The 8,502-nt window shown below is 41.7% G+C and overlaps 1 long non-coding RNA gene across 1 annotated transcript; it reads left to right on the forward strand.

Annotated features, from left to right (window-relative positions):
- Positions 1-2,527: 2,527 nt before the first annotated feature.
- On the forward strand, positions 2,528-3,372 carry LOC131890605 (uncharacterized). Its single transcript, XR_009374328.1, has 2 exons — positions 2,528-2,694; positions 2,929-3,372. It is a non-coding gene; the product is annotated as an uncharacterized LOC131890605 (long non-coding RNA).
- Positions 3,373-8,502: the final 5,130 nt, after the last annotated feature.

Consider the following 8,502-nt stretch of genomic DNA (forward strand, 5'->3'; position numbering starts at 1 on the left):
CACTAACATATCACTCGACTTCTGCGCTCAAAACACAATCCAAGGACACATAAAGCTTTGGTACGTACGTATCCCTTGGCCCTTGCCACAAACGCAGTGTTGTATTTGGTTCGCAACAAAGCATTGCAAATGGATGGATTCAAAACAAGTCACAAAGTGGGGGAAAACAAGAGGGGTGGGTCACAGAGAAAAACTGCCCCTGCCCACGGATCTTATTCGTTTCCCGACTCATTCCTAAGGGGAGTCGGTGTTGTACTTGTAGGACAAGTACAATGATCAACAGATTAGCACTATGGTTATCAACTTTTTTTTTGTTTAACGAAATGAATATGGAAGGAATCGTATGATTTTTGTATCCCTTCTGTCTGATCTGTTGTGTTTTAAATATAAATTTAAGCCTGACATTTTAATCTATTGATTATGAAAGACCAAATTGAGGTCGAGACCTCAAAAATCTAATTTGATACCGTATGTGTTTCGATGTATGTATGACGCAAATATTGACAAAAATAGCTACTTTTCACATTCAAACGAGGAAGACATCAACTTTTGAAGGAGGCGTTGAAAATGTCACTGTTGTCCTTCGAGACTCCTTGAATGAGTGCGATGAGTTGTGCGCCTGGGATTGAAACATGACCAGGTTTACATAAGCCGCTCTCAGTTGGGTGCCAATGTCTCTGTCAGAACCAAGTGTCAAGTTATTACACCTCCAAGCCCCAGGGTGGATCCTGCAGTGCCACGAAACCATTCAGGATTGCCCTCAGGTAGAAGTGGTAATGCAGGTATCACTTGAGAGATCTGGCCCAGGTTCGACTGGGCGGGAACCCTGATTGACCCATCACATGTTTTGCTGGCTGTGTCAGAAAAGTTATGCTGGAGAGAAAACACAATGAGATTTCTGGAATGTTTGGTGTTTCTCTCAGAGGTACGTAGTAGTACGTATTAGTAGGACGACTATGGCGAATGGAGCTTTTCTCCTTGATGGGTTTAACAACATATAAAAACAAGGAATGGTGAGAATCGGAGAACAAGACACTTTGGAAAATCAATCAACGCATCCACTAATGCACGGCAAAACGGAGTATTGTCAATATTTATATGAAATTCAAAACCTTTCCCAGCTTTGCTCACACCTCACAAGAGATGAACATTTTTCCACAGATTACATGTACACAAAGTGCCTCAATCAACCGTCCTCTGAGAAGGGGGCGGCTCATCGGAATCTCAAGGTTTCCGGAGCACCCTGTAAGCACGCACTTAACTCGGCCACAAGATACTAGTCTCATCTTGAGCTTTCAGATGAGCGATGGACGAATCCACTTCAATCCAAACAAACACCAGGGACAAAGTGAGACGCCATAAGCGACGACCACACCGAGCTATTTCAAAGCACTATTTCCATGGATATTGAAGAGTGGGATCATAAAAGTATGACTATCACAAAAGGAAGTCAGTTGAACTTGTTACTTTGAAAGTCAGGAAACGGTGTCATCTCCGTTATAACTGGCGGCCAGGTTGGCTAGGCCTCGCAGTCTTTGATATAAAAATTCCAATTTAAGAGACGGACATGTCTCGGGGAAATGTCCAGTTTAACCTTTTGCCAGTAGCTCTCCGACAATTCTACGATTTACATGAACCTTTGCTAAGTTTTAAATGCGATCTTAATCAATTTTTGCAATCGATACCTGACTAGCCTTACAAAATTAAAATCGAGTCAGTTGTGCTTTTTTACTGCAACTGAATCAGGAACTAAATTTCGAACAGTGCACCTCCAGCCAATTGAAAACAGCGCCTGTAAAATAAGAAACCATACCCTATCAGCTGTTCAGTTGTCGCTCTGAAAACGAGTCCGCCTGGGTAGCTCGCATCGCACTCAAGAGGACTTGCTTCCTCTTTGGTTCATGGATATTTTAGAGCGGCAAATTCAAACTCATTATATAGACCATTTTTTTTATATTAAACATGACTGGTTGGAAAATTGTTTCCAAGCATCGGTTAGAAACCTGTAAAATAATTTATTTACTTTCAAAAGCTACTTTACTGGTATTTCGGTCATGCACAGGCTTGCCGTCAATTCAATTTCAAAGCCAAAAAATTGTTTTCTACCTCGGCCTCATGACGACTCCAAATGTAGTAGAACATTGCTCGGTAGAGCCGTCGCTTGATGCTTGGATTAAATGCATGCACGACGCGGCAGTTCAAAGTTGTAAGTCTTATATTGGTTATCTCCTCCGAATAGAGTTGTCACCTCATGAACAGATGTTTCTCTCCAATTTATGGAATGGCTTTTCCATATTGTAGGCTCGGGGACTTGAACTCCACCCTCGTTGTCCTCCGATCCTCCTCCTCTACGTTCCTTGTCGAGGGATTAAAATATTGTAAGTACATAATTTCCGTGACTCGACGACACGGAGGACTTATGGAAATTAGGGTGACTCCCAACTGAATTGATGATTCTAATGATGAGCACTTTCATTCTTTTTTTTTCAACGTTAGAGCGCTGTGGAGTCCTCGTTCTTGCTATTATGCCTTGAAAGTACTGTAAGTGCATGTGTGAGGCAATATTGTGAATAAGTTTTGAAAGGCTTTTGAGAGTTTATTTAAAATCATTTCCTGAAACGGACTCCCTTCAATGGGTGGCTTGACGGCTTCGTCTCTGAACAAAAACTCCTTGTCATGATGGGCATAAGAAAGGTAAGTTATGTGCCATATTCGACGGACTCCTCTCACTTGAAAAGTACCCTTTTCAAAGCCGTGATATCGGCACCTATTAAAGAGGTAGAAATTCAAATTTTGTCCGACCATGCCGCTGAAAAATGGCTTGTAGAAGGATCCCGGTGGATCCCCAAGAATGCAGTTCGGTATCGGGTCTTTGAATTAATCGGAAAATATGCCGCCTTCATATCGTGTATATGCTCTTGTATTCAGGTGTCCAAGAAGAAACAGAAACATAAAGAAGACTCAGGGAGGTGAAATGGCTGGTCCTCTCAAACAAACGTGATCTCTTCCAATCCGAGCTCGAAGTCTCATTCGTTTCCATCTGTCTATTTCACTCATTCACGTCAAGGGGTTAATTTAATGGTCATGATTTTCACATTAGTACCACCCACTAACTACCGCTTGAATCTTAAACCCACCTCTTTGTTGTATTTCGCCTTTTACGACAAGCCTGAATCGCTCAACACCCTCCTCCTCCTCCTCCTCCTCCTTCTCCATCGTCTCCATCGTCTCCACCGCCTCCTTCGCTGTTGAATTGAAGATCAGATCTTAAATTGCTTCTCTGCAACGTGGGTACCTTTGGCAAATCAATGGGGAATATGCAGACTTTGGCTAAATTTTGCGAATAGAGTCTTGTCTTATCTCGTGTCTTGATATATTGTAAGATCTTATTCCTTGCCGTTGACAATGTCAGTTTACACAATGGTTTGAATAGAAGGTAAGGTATAGACGTAGGGTGGAGAGCAATTGAGAACCGATCCCAGCTTGGAACAAAGCCAGTGCAAATGAACCTGCTCCTCCCCACTGGGCCTCTCTTGAGGAATGTACCTCATAAAAATATTATTGCAATGCATGATAAGAGATATATTTGCAGTTGAAGGCGGCTAACGTTTAATTCCGATTGGTCATGGTACTCGGATCTCTCGGATCTTCGCCATCGGCATGGGAGTCAATATTTTCGGAATGGTTTGAGATCCAGTCATGAATTCCAATCAACACCTAAGAGCACAAAGAACCTAAATCCACATGACATGCACAGCTAATGTTCATTTCATTTTACTGCCTGACCAACCAAAGCTGGCGGCAGTTATTCAACCAAGCTTGAAAGCTTCTCTTTTTAGTTCCAAATCCAAGACACCTCAAATCATCGATAGCCTATATTGGTATAACCACTGCGAAAGGGGTCAATTTAGTGTTAAAAACAAATCTACCCACAGGGCTTCTTGCTCCATGTACTCGTCGAGGGTGTAAATTTAAAAAAATGCAAAGAAGATCCCTATACGCAGAAGCACTTTTGAAACCTGTCAAATGTCGTCAAGACAAGCAGGTTTACGGTGGATCATGGAAAATATACACAAGATCACTTCCATGGCTTCAATTTTGCAAAGTCGCATTGCTTTCCAGATCCTCGAACATTAACCAGACCGTGATTTTTCTCTCAACTGCATACCTTCCTATCGAAAGGTTTGATCGGCCAATCTTCAAATAGAGCTTCATTTTTCGCCTTGGGTTCTAATCTTGGAAGCCCGTTCTCAATGCGCAATCCCCCCTTGAGGTTTGATTGATCTTGAAATCACTTTCTCTTATTTTGAATTCTGTTCCAAATCATTCATCAATCAAAAATGAAAATCTAGGTATTGTTCTTCATAAGCAGTTTGAAAAAAAGGCCCTTAAAACAGATGTTTCTTCTATCGAATGTATGATCCAATGGCACAATAAGATTAGAGAACAAGAATTTTATTAGTATTCATTCTGGTCTTCTACTTGAATAAGGACTTCTGAAGAGAGATATTGTGGTCGATAGAGGACTGTGGTGATTTGAAGGTGGCTCAATTGATGCATCCCCATTTGCCAATTGGAACGAATCCGGAATAATCCATCGAACTTCCCGACCGATTTTGCTTGGCAGAACTTTCTTCTAGCCCAACCATAACAGCTCCTTGACCAATTGGAGGCTGAATATGGCGTCAAGTCTTAACCAATAACCTCTCGTAGATTTCCATTTATATTCACCAAGTTATCTCCACATATCGCAAAAACCTTGACTGTCGTTCAAAAAAGACACTACATATAAACGATTCACAAAGATGTGTTTTCTGTACTGGTTTCTAGAGCAGAACAGGCAATTATTTATAATTGAAACAACTTGAGCCTCTACAAATCAATCAGCAATGGTTTAGAATACCAACACAAGTCTTAATGGTTCATTATTTTTCACGGGCTTTTGTATCCGCTACAGTAAAATCCCTACATAGTACTGTTAAAATGAAAAGTTATATTTCGTCTTTTTTTACCTTTTAATCTTTGTATGATATTTGGTGTACAAAAGAATTTCAGTTGGCACATTTGATCAGGTTTGGTAAATGCCTTGCCAGTAATGGATGAAATGGCAAGTTTAAGTTTTTACAAACATTTGTATCACTTGATCTATAAACTTTCAATAAATTGAGCAAATTAGAAAAAAGTGAAGCATGCAATCAATGAACAATCTTTACAATCACTTTTTGATGAACAAAATGTCTATTTTGAAAATGCATGATTTTTTGTAAATATGTATACTCCTTTCAGAACACGCGAAACATTGTCTTTGTTTTACTTGACTTGCAAATAGCAGACGCCGCTTCAAAATCTATTTTGTGTATTGCAATTGCTTTTTCATCCAAGCCCTTTGTCATAATTCAATCATCTACAACAGAACTTAAAAAGACAAAATGGTAAAATTTGGAGACATCCATTGAGGACTTTAGCTCTTAAACTCTTGAACTACTTGAGGTGCTTAGTATATATTGCAATGCTTGAAAACAAGATTCATAAAGAGAGTACAAACAATAAAATCATTTTTTTAGTATTTACTCGCAAACAGGGTCATGGGTTCTTTCAGCATTTTCCAATGAAAAGAAATTATAGCTACAATTACTTTGGGCAAAAAAAAACGTAATAAAAAATGGGTAACATTTTGGCTAAGATCATTGAAGTGGTCTCAAATAGCCACCTCAGAGCGGACCCAAAACATGTGTCAATGTGTTTTTAGTAACCTCTAACTGCACAATATAAAAGATCCGAGCTACATTTTCAAGATTTCCCAAGATGAAAAAAATGTTGTGTTGGCCACACGTTTAAATCGCCTTTATTATTGAGTGTCTCCGCTCCAACCTCAAAAACACCCAGGCATGTGTGTAGAATAATTCAAAGTTTATGATCTCTTGTCTTGTCAGAGGTTTATCATTGTCTGAGAAGAGGGAGACTTGAGGGCCCTCCCCCCCTCTTACAGCAGTTCTACCACTACTCCCCCAAGTACACGAACGATGCTCGGGCTCGAAGGGGGGCTCTTCTCTTTGGAACTGGAAATGAAATTTTCGAGTCGATCTCTCGTTTCTTCTCTGAAGAAGGCAAGACCCCCTGATGTTTGCATAAATAAGCACGGCACGCAAAAATATACACATATTCATAATAGACTTTGTGGAGTCGCCATTGGAGGAGTCCGAGAACCACGAGGAGTGTCATGTCGAGAATGAGAAAAAAGGAAGGAGATAACGGATGGTGGAGGAGAAAACTGTTTTCACTCGAGTGAAAAATGGATGTCCAACAAACTCTTTTTAATTATCCCGCTTTGTGATTTGGCACCAGAGGTGGAAACCTTTTGTGGCAGGCAAGTTCGAAGGCCTGCGGTTCAAGATTACTCGGAGAAAACCCGGAAAATTCGAGCAGGGTTTCGACGAGTGTGAGGAAATCTGTCCATCTGATATCGATATCCACGGCATTAATTTGGCTTGAACGACTTTGAAATTGAATTTGGGACTGTTCGACTAACGGCGGGAAGTCGTTTTGTAGGTATTGGCCGGCTAATAACAATAAATTAAGCGATTCCGTCGAATTTCCGCCATCCTTTTTCCATCATCCTCGGTCGGGTTGGCCCGCTGCTGTCGCCGCCATCCAAACGAACGAATGTTCAAATCCTCGGGTCTTTCAGTGAGCTGAACATCAAGATTGCCAATGTGGGGGGATTAACACAGACCTCAAACAGTGAAGAAATGCGTGGCGAATTAGATTCAATTTGGATGTTTTGAAACTCATCCAGCAATCAGCAGCCCCTTGGACCTACCAAATCGGAGGAGTTCACCTCTCAGCGGCGACGTCACTGCCAATCTTAATCTCCATCCAGGTTCTGCCCATGGAGAGAAGGAAAGAAATTAGAAACATTTCAAAGCCACCAGAAATGAAGGTACGCAGGGAGACCTGCAACGAAGCAGCTTCTATGTACGTACATCTCACCTTCCATTGGGACAGGGCCATTGGTAACATTGGGTGGTGGTGATGTTTCATATTGGAAATATCGAGAATGAACCCGGGTCCATGGGTTGGGCCGGATATGTCAGCACGGCAGTTGGAGCGCATAAATGAATGGCCATGCCGAGATTAGAAGAACCCCTCGGTCATCTCGGGAACCTCCGGGATCTGGTGCGCGAATTTGAACGTACAATGAGCGCTGTTTGAGTGGTGATAATCCGTCAAAGTGTGAGGTCTTCTTGAGTATCAAATGATTCGAATTCTCGAGTTTTGCACCCCTCTGAGTGAGCTTGAAGAGCCATTAGAATGGAAAACTCCGCTCTCTTTTCACCAAATTGACAGAAACGTCAACTGTGGAAAATTCGGCTCTGAAAACACGAACATTTCTCTCAATTATGACATGAAAATCCAGCTCCCTTAAATACGAAAAGGGAAAACGGGAGCATTGAACGTTCATTCGTAATCGTCGTTGAGTATGTTGCAAAAAGGCAGGCTTAAAAACGCTTGGAAAAAGAGGACCAGTTTTGTTATCAGGTCCCTTGCGAGACACCCATTGATTGGCCAGTGTTTCATATTCAGAACAGACCATCCTGATTGGACGAATTGGGAGCTGGAAATTAGCGCCCCCAAATCCTCGCATGTCAATCCGAATCTCAGCCTATGTTGATTACAACAAACGCCCAATTCAGAGCTCACTCTCGTTTGGTCGGCTCCCATTCCACTTGAGGATGGTGATCTGGAATAAACTCGAGACGAGCTACTAGTTTTTACACGAGCTAATGTCCCAAGCTCGTTTGAAAATCGATTCTTTGCGCGGTGCGTGTCAGAACTTGGGGACCGAGTTTTGAAGGGTTTTTAATCTGTCCAATGTTGCGAGTTGTGACTCGAGTGTCTAAATTGGCGAGAATCAATCATTTTGTACTCTGAGGGAAACCGAAGAGACCCTCCTTCCCTTAGCATAAAAGTAGTGAGAATAAAGTGCTAAACGCTGAGTTATGCATGCATAGAAATGCCATGGGTAACAAAAGGTCATGTTCTACTCAAAACTTTTCCAGCATCGCCGGCATCTGATAAAATTAATTGGACCACTTACAAGCTCAAATCACGGCAAGTCAGCACAAATCAAAGGAAGAAACCAGACTCGAACAACTTTCAACCCAATTGAGCCCGGGGGGAGCTCGAAGCCAGGGCTCCAAACTAACCTTCTGCTCATGTGAAATCACGTTGAGTCGAGCCCTTGAGATGATGCGACATTGATTGAAAGGCGGGATATTTGTTTTCACAACGTGCATTCCCCTGAACATCCGGCCTACATCAGTATAAAAATCCAAGGGTGACCACATCCTTCTTGCTTACTGGCTTTGTTCCGCTTTTCCAGCAAATGTATCGGAAAAGAAGTGTTTTTTTCGGTCACCTTATTGTTCCTTGTTTAGGTTGGGATTTGGACTGAGCTCTTGATGAAGCCAAAAATACCACGTCAATTGATTGGGATGTGAG

Source organism: Tigriopus californicus, chromosome 11 (genome assembly GCF_007210705.1).
Source record: "Tigriopus californicus strain San Diego chromosome 11, Tcal_SD_v2.1, whole genome shotgun sequence".
In the NCBI taxonomy this organism is placed as follows: domain Eukaryota; kingdom Metazoa; phylum Arthropoda; class Copepoda; order Harpacticoida; family Harpacticidae; genus Tigriopus; species Tigriopus californicus.